Source organism: Thunnus thynnus, chromosome 11 (genome assembly GCF_963924715.1).
Source record: "Thunnus thynnus chromosome 11, fThuThy2.1, whole genome shotgun sequence".
Lineage (NCBI taxonomy): Eukaryota > Metazoa > Chordata > Actinopteri > Scombriformes > Scombridae > Thunnus > Thunnus thynnus.
The window spans coordinates 12,849,616-12,863,744 of record NC_089527.1 but is presented as its reverse complement, the minus strand read 5'-3'; the positions used below and the strand labels follow the sequence as shown (position 1 = coordinate 12,863,744).

The following is a 14,129-nucleotide window of genomic DNA, read 5'->3' as shown; positions in this document are numbered from 1 at the left end:
GAGGATGTGGAAGATCAGAGTCATATCTTTCATTGCTTTCATAAACTGCAGCATACTGTAATTATGACAGGAAACTGACAGATCGTCCCTGTTGGCACTTTGTATTCATGGTATAACCTGACTTTAATACAACAGTAGGCAAAAGCGGCTGTTAAGGATTTTGTCTCATCAGCTTTTGACAGACATGTTTGACTTCTGTTCGGTTGTTAGGCTGCTAATATCACCTTCACTGGTTGGCTAATGACCTCCTACACAGCAACATTCAAATCCAGTGAATAACACATTCTTCCTTGTGGCATAACATTGACAGAATAAAACTCCTCTCCACACAAGACAGAATAGACTTTTTTGATCAACAGAATTCAGTCACTGACAGACTGATCTCTTCATGCAATCTGTTTACTCTGTTACAATAATGTCAAAGGATCCAAACAAGTGGTTGGAGAGGACAAAAACTGGCTAAATTTACACCTCCATAGATCTGGGGTGATGGACAGCAGAACCAACCATGTACTTTATATTCACGTGTCATAATACAAACAGCTAGCTGCCTCACATACCTGAAAAGCAGACTACACTGTGAATTGTCTTACAATAATTTGAGGCTACAATGAATCCAGAAGGACCCTTGAACATGAGCCAGTTATATGTGGACACACACACACAGATCAGACCACTGCAATGTCCACAGAGGGCTATTGACCTACAGAAACTAAAGTGCTAATTTTTAAAAAATCGTATCTCTGTTAAGTTATATTATTTTCTGTGTCATATTCATTAGTAGTTCAGCCCCTTTGACAACAATCCTGGAGCCCCTTGTTCCCCTCCTGAGATCCGTTATTCAGACTTTTTCTATAATTTTAATGGAAACACTTAATGTGTTTTTCAGTCACATATAGTTTAATATCATTTTGGTTTTTCTTTTAGGCTACAGGGTGAATAATTAGCTTCAATGAGTAGAGAAACTACACAAGAAATTCTGTTGGCCTTCAGGCTATTTATGTATGCAATATGAAAGATGTGAAAGTCATGAATTTGCAACATGCAATGATATATTTTGATGTGAACTAAAACTCGATATGTTATCTGTTAGTGAGTGATGCTGCTTTCGACTGTCAAATCTGTGCCTTGTATCTGAATGGACAAGAAGCTTTGCAATATTGAGATGAGTCATACATCTGTGTATGTTCATTGTTTCTTGTTGCTGTCAATGTAAATCTGCACTCTAAATATTATTCTGTAGTTAACTATAATTAAATGTTAAATGTGGTTTGTGGTTTATGTGGCATTAAGATTAAGAACTGCATAACATAATTAACCAATTGTATTTATTTTAGTTGCTGTTTTAGTTTATTTGTAGTTTTCTTTGTGCCTCTCCAGGATGAAAAACTCTCGACGTACAGTATGTCCTCTCCTGCAGGGCTTTAGGAATACAGTAAATTAATATTTAGCCATTACTAATTATTATACTTATTATTATTGCACACAATCACTTGTCCGAGTATGTCCATGAAAGTACCATGTGAAGATTTTTTTGTGATTTATGTCACAAGAGCAGTGCAGAACTACTATAATATGTACTTTCTTGTAAGAATACCTTTTGTTGCCACAGTAAATGTCCCTGGTAAAAAGGCCACCAGAATCAGAATTAGGTCCATCAATTTTGTTTTAAAGGTCAAACATACCCATACTGTACATGGGGTACAGCACTTCAGTGTTTGGCTCTACTTTTTTCTGTCTGTATTTGATGATTTCACCAGTATAAAGAAATTCCACATTCATCACATCTTTTCAGCCAGGCTAGAAATAGGGCAGAGATACCATAAATTGCTAAACAGGACACACTACTTCCCTTTTGATCCGGCCACAGTGAAAGTCAAAGCCTTAGCAAACTAGCTGATGTCTGTGGTCTTGGTCAATTATTGTAAAAATGGCAGGCACTGCGGCTGAGATCAGAACAATAGCCCAGTCAGTCAGTAAATGACTTCAGTCAGTCGTCAATTACCCAGACACTATGTGGGAAGTACTAAAGCCACCTAATTACGTTTAATCTCGACTCTAGATGTAAAACAGGAGGTTAACATAATATCACTTAACCATCTTCACGGTTCAGTGATGCCAAATGACTAAGCTAATGAAAGCCAGTCTGCCTCACTAACACCCTCCGACTGGCCATTTTTTGCGAGACAAGGCTCTCTTGAAAATCCAATTTTCTGTGTGCTTGGTTTCTTTTTTATGTCTATTCACTTGTCATGTCTTACGTCAAGGAGATTATTATTTTTCCGTTTTCTTGCCTCTCCCTAAATCTATCATTTACAGCAGGTACAATACTTGGATAGGGCAAATCCTTTCTGCATGAGCTCCCCTTCTGTGGCAAGGACTTGAAAGGGGATGGAAACTGTTGAGCAGAAGGAATGAGGTCTGGGGGTTTTGAATATGTCATTGGCTTTATAATCTCAGGAGGGAAGACCAAAGTACAGTTGAAAAAACAGAGATTAAGAATTTAAGTCATTTGGGGATCAAGCAAGAAAAGCCTCTACAAACTACAGTTTAAAAAAAGAAAGTAAACAAAGTCTAAAAACCCACATCGGGAATATATAAATAGTCATAAATGCTGCACTCACAGGGCTCACGTGTCTTACTGATAGCCACATCACAGTCATAGATCATGAGGAGTTATTACAGTTCTAGCTTGTAATGGGTCTGTACAGGTAATGGGAGAATGGGCTGAATGTGACAGACAAATGGCCAATTTTCTCCCCAACCTCAGAAGGCCCCTAATACTCTCCCATATGCTTTGTGCTCTCATAAGACACATTGCAGGACGTACTTTGGAAGTCTCATTTCAGGCAGCACATTTCTAGAAAAAGCACTATGGGAAGAAAGATCTATCAGAAAAAATGGCACATGAAATATTATGTTGTAAAAAAAAAAAAAAAAGCACTGGCTTTGTGACAAAGAAGAAATTGATGTTGAAAAACCTGTTTCAGATGTTGCAGTGAGCTCTGTCACATTCAGACAATCACCCCAACAATGTTTACAGAAACCTTCCGAATGCTTCAAGGTAAACTCTAAAGTAACCTGAGGGCATTCAACAGTGTACTGCACAGCAAAGCATATACACACAGAGACTCTTAAATATAACCTACTGTAAACATGTTTATTAATAAGTGATGTGCCCTGAGGCTGACATTGACAGCAGTCAGTGTACAGATCCTAATGAATTTCAATTAGGTTTTCAGGGCAACATAAAGCTGATTTTGACCCTTTCAAAGATGAAACCAAGTGATCAAGCACTAATATTATCACTAACTGCAATAACACATTACAATCCTATTATCTGATCATTATTAATCAACATAGTCAGGTACCAAACAAACATTGAGACGTGTTTTTCTTGCCATAATCATTCCTCCTGTTCATACTGGCTATTAAGAGATCCTTTCATGCACTTTCAATGTAAGTGATGGGGGCCAAAACCCACAGCCCTCCTTCTGTGCAAAAATTATTTAAACATTTATTTGAATTCAAAATTAAGCTCCTGCGGAGGTGCTGGTAAGCAGATTTTGATACCTGTGGACAGAAACAGAATGTGATAAAATGCTCTATTACTACTACTATTCCTTTAAACACACAATATGTAATTTCTGCTGCTAGGGGTTTCTCAATCAGTGTTCATCGCTCAGGAGGTTTTTACTAGGAGCCGAATTATCCGCAGAGGTCTCCTCTCCAAAACAAACTTACACAGGGATTCAAACCGGTAAAAACACTGAATAAAGCAGTTTCACTTAAAAAATCAGTATTTCTCTGATGCTGTTAGGCGGACGCAGAACGTCCGGGAGGGGTTCTGTGTGAGCCAAGCTGCTGCTAACGTTTGCTCAGCTTGTTTCCAGTCCATTTATGACAGTGTGTGGCGGACAAACACAACGCCGATGTATCATCTTGTATGCAATACTCTTCGGTAAACGCCATTGTGGTGGACAACCACAACGCTGACGCATGCATCTTGCTCATGTATACTCTTGGTAGAAGGGGTATGACACCATTGACAGGTGACCAAATGAAACGGACCATTACCTTGATTAAAATCAGGGATTTCTTTGGGTTTGAACATTGTTGGAAACATTTGGGATAATGTAAGTACGCAACTCAACAAAATATATAACATAGATATAGTTACATATGGAATAGTTACATATTTTAGCTTTAAAACACTAGAAGCTTTTTTTACTTCACATTAAACATTTTGCAGCTCTCAATTGTCAGTGAACTCAACAAAATCAACCTGTGTTCCAGAAAAATTACCTTGTCATGATATATCACTGTCTCTTTCCTTAAGCCTTGTCCACCTTTGTCTGTTTTTCCACTGATAACATGAGTATTGCTGACCTTCTGTATAAAATCCCTCTTTCTGGTAATTCCGATTGGACCAAAAAGAAGAAGATAGAGATGGAAAGAAGGGTCCCTGCAGACACCTTGTTCCAATATTCTACACCAGCTGCTGGGTAGTTTAAGCCTCTGGGGTTAATCTGCTATTTAGTAGCAAACAAGCACACATTAAGTGGATTTCCACTCAACACAGCCCTCTGCAAGAAATGTTGTACTGGACTCTGATTGTGTTCAAGGGCTTACCCTTATGCTTGGACAAAAGGGGGTCTTGTGCCAAGACTGTGCTGATTTTCATTCAAAGAATCATGCCATTATTGGCATGAGGGCGGCTGCTCCTGTCCTTTGAGCTTTACGTGCCAAAGTGACGTTTTTTTAAACCTTTATTCGACAAGCATATGCCTGTGCCCTATGGAACACCCCCATGCTTAATTTCTAGCCTAAAGTCACTCCAAAAGGGCACCTGAGTGGCCCAAGTAACCCTAACCTAACCCCAACACTGCCTGTGCGTGCCACAGATTGGAAATGTGTAACCAAACGGGATTTAATTGCTTGAGTTTTTCTATTGTAATGCAAAACATCCACTGCTAGAGTAAAGCAGGGTGCAATTATTTGTGAAAACTGACCACATAAAATACAGAATGTAAGCATAAAGAAGACTGTAAAAAATATATTGTTTACACATTAAATCTAGATTTCTTAAGCACAACAACAGATACAGTTTGTGTTGCAAAAATGGTTTTGAATAGCTTGTAATTAAGAGTAATTTACACCAACAAATAATTCTACCAACACAGTTTTGCAGTTTTGTGACCTTGTCAGCCTTGTCAGCCTTGCGCTGTTATATACTGTACAACATGTTGTGTTTACCGTTGCTTAATCTTTCCCCCATCATTAGTTGTGCCACATTATCGACAGAAAATAAAAGATTAATGTGTTCTGTGGCCATACCTTCAGCATAAACCTCTCCCCTAATTCAATGTCCATTGCTTACAGGCTATTGTGCATGTGAGCAGAATACTAATGTCACTCCAAGGACCTGATGGCTTTGAAGTGTGCCAAGGAGCTGAGAAAAGTCCAAAAGGCTTCATTAAGAATGAAACAGACACAGTTTTTTGTCAAATATAAAATGCCGCCAAAGAGAAAGGAAGCTGTCTTTTTGACAAATTCAAATTCTCAGTTCTGACAATGATGTTTTTCCTTAAGCGCCCATCAATGTCAAGTGCAAAAAATATATATATATTGCAGATTATCAGTGACATTCTTCTTGAAAATCATCAAAATTACTAAATTGTAAGTTGGATCCCCTTTTCAAACCACCAGACTTTTTAAACCTGTTATAAAAATCAAAGCCACCACATAAAGCTTCAAAACACGAAAAGCCTGTTTAAATGGGCCATATTATACCCATTTTCCACAAGTTAACACAGTTCCCTGGGTTCCTGACATGCTTCGGTCAAAATACCACAAGAATCAAGCACCACAGCAGCCTTCTCATCCTGTCTAAACAGCCCTGTTCAGAACGACTGGTGTGAATGCCTGTCCCACCCACCTCACGCCCCTCATTTGCCCCTCATTTGCAGAGAACATAGCGGTGCCCATAAGCAGTGCAGCAAACACACCAAATGCCTCGGGTTACTTGCATGACTTTGACCGCAGAATCATTTATGTTTATTTGCACCAAACAGCTAGCAAGCAACGGCAGGCACTGACCAATCCCCAATCAGCATGCTGATGTTACTGAAGCTCATCAGCCTGACTGAACCCAAAGTAAACTTATATTTTTCTGTGATTTAATTGCAATAAACGGATCAAATGGATGCTGAAATAACTACATCATGATGCTGATTTGTAAAAAGTCTGATTCCATGCTTTGTCAGGTCTGTCCGCAAGACCACAAGCAAAGGACTTTTAAAATGCTTGTTTTCTGAATGGAGTTCAGATTGATCAGAGCTATGCTAACACTGTAGCTGCTCCATCCACACCTAAAATAATATCATTTAAAGCCATAAATATGGTAGCGACATTATTGTTTATACACATAGATATATATTTACGCTTTTACTTTAAAATTATATAAACTCACCGGTATTTAAGATGTTTATTATTGATGACAGCAGCTGAGGTGGTGTATGACTCTGGTGTTAGCTTTGGCTAGGTTGTGAAGCAAGATTGAAGATAAATCCACTTAATCCCAAAAGTTTAAAAAATAAACTCCTCCCACTGGTAAATTGCTCTGGATCAGAGCAGATTGAGTGCTTATTCCTCCAGAAGATGAGGCAGCAGCAGCAATGCAGGGCTCCCCGGCTCTCTCCTCCAGAGCTGGCCGATACTCAGCAGCCCCGCAATACCTGCAAATTTTTTCGCCCTTAGCTTAGTTTAGCTGGGTCCCAGCCGGCGCTTGTTAGAAAAATATGGCAGACCTCAGGAAATTCAGTGGGTGGAGACTCATATAGAGGTATGGATGGGGGGTAGTACAATTTCAATGAAGCCCCAAGAGACGTAAGAAGGGGCATCAAATCTGAATTGCTTGTTGAGTCACAAGAGTATAAAGCAAAGCAGCCCACACCAAACTGACTCAGTTTTCTTATTTCACAGTTTGTGTGATAGTCGGCACATCAGAGACCCAAATATATACACACAAGCACTGAAAAAGTGAGTTTTTCATATGGCCCCTTTAAAGTTAATCTTAAACTTGATAATTAATAGTTTATAATTTATCAGGTTGAAAAACCTCCAGCCATTTAGAAGGATAGCTTGCTAGCTATCTAGTTCAGAGAATATCAGCGCTCTTTTGTACATTTCTCCTCATATCTGCTTTTCTATAAGTTGACCTTTTACTTACTTTCGAAAGTTCTTTCACTATTTTTTATTTACAAGTGCCAGAGTATATTAAATTGTGTTACAGTGGGTAATCACTGCATTATCGGGTGTTACAAGCACTTCAATATGTTGTGGAGAAAATGGAGTACCAGGAGTGTCATTATCATTGACTCCTGGTAGTTAAGAACTGGCAGCTTTGACAAAAGACAAAACCAACTGATGTTTGATATATGGTTGTGATAAGATTGTGAGATTGAATGATTAAAGTAGCATTAACTCAGCCACTCCAGATACTGTGCTATGACTAGAACGTAATAGGATCATATCTAATGCAGTTGATGAGTGAGATGTCTGACTGTCACTTGGAGCCTCAGGATGAAGAGCCTGCTATCCTCAGTGACATGAGAGCTGGGGGCTATGATGGCAGAAGGTGTTATATTGCATTGTTCCCAGTGTCACCAGGTTCAATAATGCCTATGCCATGTCTTATAAAAAAAGAAAAGTGAAAAACAGATGCTGCAGGATGTTTGACATGTACAAAAGGACACATATATACACACATACACACACACACACACACATACATATATATATACATATGAAAATGGTATATTTCACCATTTTCTGACGTGTTATAGAACAGCTACTCAATCGATGATGAAAATAATCAATAGCTGCAGTCGTATATACATACTACTAGCAGTTATTGTTCACTGGCACCTTTTTTTTTTTGAATGAAGGAAGGCAAGTTTTTGTATGCTGAATGGAGGCGCAGGACTTTGATATTGGAGACTGGGGTTTGTATCCCGAGTAAGTTAAGGCAACAAAAGTGCAAAAGCAGTTTTATCTTGCTTTACTTTCTACACGCAGATATTGCATTGCAAGAACTGATGTTGGAGGCATAACAAATTAAAAAAACGTTGTCAGGGCTCAGAGGTCAAAGACATTGGCTATGAACAGCGACCAGTGTCCAGTTCTAATCGGGCCAGGGACTTATGTTGCACCTCTTTCTAACTCATTTCCTCATCTCTCCACTGTCTATAATAAAGGCAAAAAAATATGTTGTCAATGTTTTTATCAGATACAGTCATTAAACATGTGTCCCCATTATGCTGATAAAAATGTAATCCAGGTGGCATTACGTTTGTATTTGCTGTTACAAATTAGTAGTACATGAATGTTATTCCTTGGAGGTTCTCTGACCTCTAGGCAATCGCAAACCGAACAATATGATTGTGATCTTCGGATACACTGAAATGAAAGAATGTACAAATATGTTATTTGTGTTACATGAGGAGAGTGTAGTATTCTTCATTGTATTTTGTATATGACACACATGCATCAGGGGTAAATGAACATGTAAAATCAATGTTACAGTATGGATCAAAGGATGCATTGTACATTAACAACTGTTGTGAGCTAAGCTCTTGCTCAGGGGAAAATGCCAAGCTGCACTGGCCTCGTGCTAAAAATAGTCAATAATCATATCACACTGCTATTATTGAGAAGATCAAGTCCTAGCTCTTCTACAATCACAAAAACTGATCAAACTGAGCAGTTTTACAGCAAAGATGTGAAAAAAATGAAATATGGTTTCATTGAAAAACCATGTCTTTTTTTTTTACTGTATACATCTGAACTGAAGTGTTGAATGCTGCAATGAGACTTTGTCCCATTTTGTCCACATGGACCTTGAACATTTTCAACACATTGGCTGTTCAGTCAGAACCCACTTCACAAACTGGTTTAAAACAAAAAAGCACTTGTTCATAGCCTTGTAATTCTTTCTTCTCTACATTAAAGGTTAAAATGAGTAGAAGAACAGAGAAATGACACATAAATCCCTCTGCATTCTCATTAGCACACAAAAGGCATCTAATAAAAGGCTGACCTTCACACCATGTTTTTGAGGGAACCTGCAGTTTTAAAGTCTGTCTTTATGCCAGATAAGCAGTAGTGCATTTTAATCCTCTCTCTGCTGAGTGGGGCATCTGGTTAAATAACTGCCTTTTCACCTCTTCTCTTTGTAGTGGGGATTTCTGTTATGACTGCGCTTCTCTCCGCAGATCCCCAAGACCTCAGATCCACCCATTGTATAGGCACATTGTGTCAAGCTTAAGCTCCCGCTCCAAATAGCCTTCACAGGCTAAGGCAGCATATTCCTGCCCATGGCATGAACCAATCCTTATTTCCGGTGAGTTCAGATTATAAAACTTCCCTTAATATTTACATCCTCTGTTTACAAAAGCTCCTGTTGGTCAGTTATGGTTGGATCTCAAAACCAATTAATTTTTTTTCTCTCCTCACTGAGCCAGTGCTCCTTCCAACATTATCTTTTCCAGTTCTTAGTGTTTCCAATTCAACGTTTCCAAGGCAACAAGCCATCAAGCAAGATACTGCAGGTGTGCCATTTCAGGCAATTTCAACTCCAGCATTTCAGCCAGGTTAATTACTTATTAAAGATTTAAAAAGTGCACACTGACATGGTCAAGACAAGTAGTGAGAAGTGGGTGGTTTCCTGTAATGAACCTCATTATTCTTACCTTGCTCTCCACACCTTGTTACAAAGGAAGTGAGGGTGCACCCTATAAATATACATATGCTGGGAAAGTTTGACTGCACTACCTGTTAGGCAGTATGTCCAATCAAAGCTGCCTCCATGCCATATATGAAAGATCACAAGAGGTGTCAGTGTATGACAGTTTCTGTACTGCTGACTTTGGTGATCTCCCTCAGGCAAAAGATCTTCAGTTATCTCATTCAGAGCTGATATATGAAGCTCAGAGATTGACGCAAACTGGTTTAACTAAGCGGAAGACAAGCAGACATCCCCTGTTCGCCTTCAAATTATTCTTTAAAAGTCCTTGTCAAATGTGAAAGTCCAGGAAGTAGTTACACAAAGTGTGAAGCTGTCTGTACCCATCAAGTACAACAGAGAGAGCGAGCCAAAGCATTAGCGTGAACAGCATCTTAAACTGAAGATCAGGATGGTATGACCTTTCTGCCAGTTGGTGTTAACAGTACACGGAGTTACAGCTATGTTGGATGACGAAGGTGCACGGCTTCAGTCCCTGGTGACTGGTACAGTAATCTTGTTCTCCGAGAAGACTTTGACACAAAGCAAAGAATGCTTGCACAGGGTTTAATCAGAATATGTGGCAAAGCAATACAGAGCTGCATCCTCATAGTATAATCCTTTGCACTCCAATAGTGAATACAGTATAGAATTCCAATTAATAGTGCAATCTAAATACATTATTTGTCACAGTCCACACATGGACAAAATACTAACCTTTAATTATTCTGTTTTTCATTCTGTTTTTCATTATGCTCCATTATTAATAACATTATTTAGTATATTTATATAAATCCAATCCCAGTTTTAATGTGCATGTTTGACTTTGTAGTTGTTTCCACGGTCAGATGTAATGGTATAAAACTGCACACCAAATAAACAGCCATGAAGACGATTTTATTAGTGATGGCAATATCAGTCGGTCTGTCTGTCTGTGTAGTGCTGCCACTCCAGAAGAAGATGCAGAACTGGAAAACTCTAAAAGTGGAAGCTGAAGAGGCATAGTTGATAACAGGAGAGTAAACAGGAAGTGCCAAGAAAAGAGGTGGAAAAAACCAGCAAAAACCTGCAGCCTCACAGCACGCTGCCACCTGCTCTTCCTATTACTTTTACGTTCTCAGCAACACCTAACTGGAAGCGAGGGTCTGCTCAGGTTACCCTAGGGTGAGCTAAACCAAAAACAACACTTTCAAATCATATAGAACAAAAGAGAACATTAATTTAGGATTTATTTGTTACTGGTTAGAGTTACAGCTTTCAATGGGCACAAACACAGCAACGAGTGCATTAAGTTTAACAAAATGTCACTTTACTACACAACAGTTTTACCCACAGAGCCTAGTGACTCACTGCTTAGAGCACCTAATGATACACACCTGTTTTCACTATCACTGATTAAGTAGACAATCTGCCCTAACCTCACAAAGCACACAAAAAACACACTATCACAACAGAACATGACATTGTGAAAAACAAACTACTCAACTAAAACTTGTATTCTGTTATTTGTGAAACATGGCTGATAAATTACCAGATTAACTGAAACAATAGACTGAAATTAATGATTCATCACAAAGACACTGTGTGAAGGGAAACAGACTGAAATATCTCAACAACTATTGGATAAAATGTTGTACAGACATGCATGGGGTGCTTTTCATTATGCTAAAGTGTCTCCTCGCTTCCCTCACTCGCGTCTCTTCCTTGCATCTTAGCACCTCTCAGCAAGGATGTGAGAGAGGATGCGAGGAAGAGACGCGAGGACAGAGGAATTTAATCCATCAAATGGGACGTCCTCGCTCACTCCAGCGTCATTTAGAGGAGACGACAACCAGGCATGACACATAGCACCTAAACTGTCAAATATGAAGAAGTCAGCTATAAATATGTAGAAATGATTAAGTAACAGTTTTACTCTACAGTTTACGCTTAAAATTCATTCATACAATTAATTAACAACCTTAAAATGTTACTTAATTTCTACATAGTGATAGCTGGAAGGAAAACACCTTATTACTGCTTCAATATTTATCATTTGATTATAGATCTATAGCAGCATCTGGATGTCACAGAATAAGACACAAATAGACCATTTATATCTGTTAATTACTGTAAGAACACAACCAATGTAAAGTAGCAATAACATAGCTGCAGCCTGCAAAATATGTTTAAAGAAAACCTTGCTTATTTACTTTGTGAAAGTCTGATGTCCTTTTCAGACTCAGGATGATTTTATAGGAGACACGCAGCTGTGCTGAATTATATTTTCCTGAAGGAGCTGAGACGTACTTGAAACGAAAAAGCAGAAAGGAGAAGCCTTACAAGAGTGTTTTTTTTTGTGATTGATTCATGATGAATAAATATGATCAGCTGCTGTTGATGCTTTCAGTCCTGTTCCACAGGTACTTTTCATGATCTGCTGTATTACAACAACAGCCCGACTGTTTTCGTCCCGTCAGATCAGTTGACCAACCAGTAAACACATTGGATAAAAGGGGTGTTGCTATTTGGTAAAAAACTTCTGTGTAGGATATACCTGTGGTTCCTTGCTCTAAGATCCTCCAGGAGCCTCCTCTCTCCTCTAGGTGCATTTAAGGGATTGGAAAATCCACCATGATGGTGGAGGGAGATCGGTTTCCACGTCACGGCTGGAGGACAGAGGAGAGCTGACGCAAGGAAGCATATAGTTAGCATAATAAAAAGCACCCATGGTCCTCAGAGGATGAATCTTAATGACTTTGGTGATCCTCTGACTTTTCCTCTAGTGCCACCATGAGGTCAGTTTTCACTTATTCTGTAAAATATCTCTATCCTTTCTGTCTATTTATCTTCTGAATGGATTGGTAGAAAATTTGGTACAAATATTCATGATTCCGAGACAATGTATTCTATTGATTTAGGTGATCCCTAGACGTTTCATCTTGTGTCACCAGCAGGTTGTACTAGATAGATAGATAGATAGATAGATGGATAGATAGATATCCTTTCAGATGTTGATCCATGATGGCACAGTAGTGCTTTGAGCTACATTTGAAGTACAGCCTCACAAAGCTGCTAGCGTGGCTGCAGACTCTTAGTGTTGTTGTTTTTTATATAAATGAAATGTAACTAGGAGTTGAGGGAATGGTGAGGGTACCTATCATTAATGAAAGCACTGACAGAACAGAGGTCATACTGTAACACCAGCTCCACAGCAAAGGATGGAGGGTGACTGGTGGTTCACACTCACAAATGGAATACCTGAAAAACAACTACTATTGATGAAAAATAGCCCCTTGGCTAACTCTGGCACATTCAAAGCAATGTTTATTAATGTGCACTGTCCCTGTTAAACAAACCAACAAACAACTCAGAAAGATATGGCATGTTTTTTTTTCTGCATTTATTGTCCAATTCAACATTGCTAATTTTTGAAAAATGTACAAGCACTAGCAGGTGGAGCTGTCTCTTCTGTTTTAGTCATATTTGCCCTGTTGGACAGTTTGAACTTGAGACAAGTGACAGATTCAGAGTGGGATGATGTGACAAAACCCAGCATATCATGGTGACATGTTGCTGCATGTACCTCAACCAACCATCTCTCCAGTTATGTTTTCCTTCTGCATAATATGATTTTGGTTTGGTTTTTTGTTTTGTTTTTGTCCGGTGCTCCCTTTTCCACTTTTATTATTTCTTGTCATTCAAAAAAAAAACTGAAATAAACTGTACATTCTGAGATATTGATATACCAAATAGTCTCTTTTTTAAATTAGCCCAAATGGTGACTACAAAATCAAACATACAAAACAAGCTGATAGCAGTGAATGTGGTAGGCACACCTATAATACTGAATGATGGTTAACTTCACTCAGTGTTACATCTTTATATTTAATGATGCAGCCCATTGCATTTTATGTAGGTGGAGTGGGTGATAAAAAAGACCACATCTTTGGAGAAGCCTAATAAGATCATATATACCACGTTCTGGCCATTCTTAACTTCAGCTCTACTTAGTGGTATAAAGACTTGACTGACCTTCTTTCTTACAAAACAGTCCACTATCTCCCAGCTGGATTACACTGAAAATAATGCATGTGCATTTCCTTTTTCCTTCATGGCGCATATGTGAATGCAATGAAACTGTGTGGATCTTTAATGCCATTCTGAAAATAAATGAGAACACCTTCAGAGGAGCTCACAGCACATCATTTACAATGAGTATAATGAGAAAGTGTGAGAAATGGCAATTAACATTTAAAAGCGGAGCCCACCTCATGGATAATGGCTATGATGCCATGGCTCTGTGTGGCTGTGAGCACAGTGCAAATATTTAACAAGGCCCTCACTGAAATGGATGGTTGTAAAG

General features: G+C 38.8%; 1 long non-coding RNA gene across 1 annotated transcript; it reads right to left on the bottom strand.

Moving 5' to 3' along the window:
* Nucleotides 1-10,995: 10,995 nt before the first annotated feature.
* On the bottom strand, nucleotides 10,996-12,065 carry LOC137192099 (uncharacterized). Its single transcript, XR_010930512.1, has 2 exons — nucleotides 11,977-12,065; nucleotides 10,996-11,640 (listed from the first exon to the last, which is right to left on the bottom strand). It is a non-coding gene; the product is annotated as an uncharacterized lncRNA (long non-coding RNA).
* Between the last annotated feature and the right edge of the window lie 2,064 nt (nucleotides 12,066-14,129).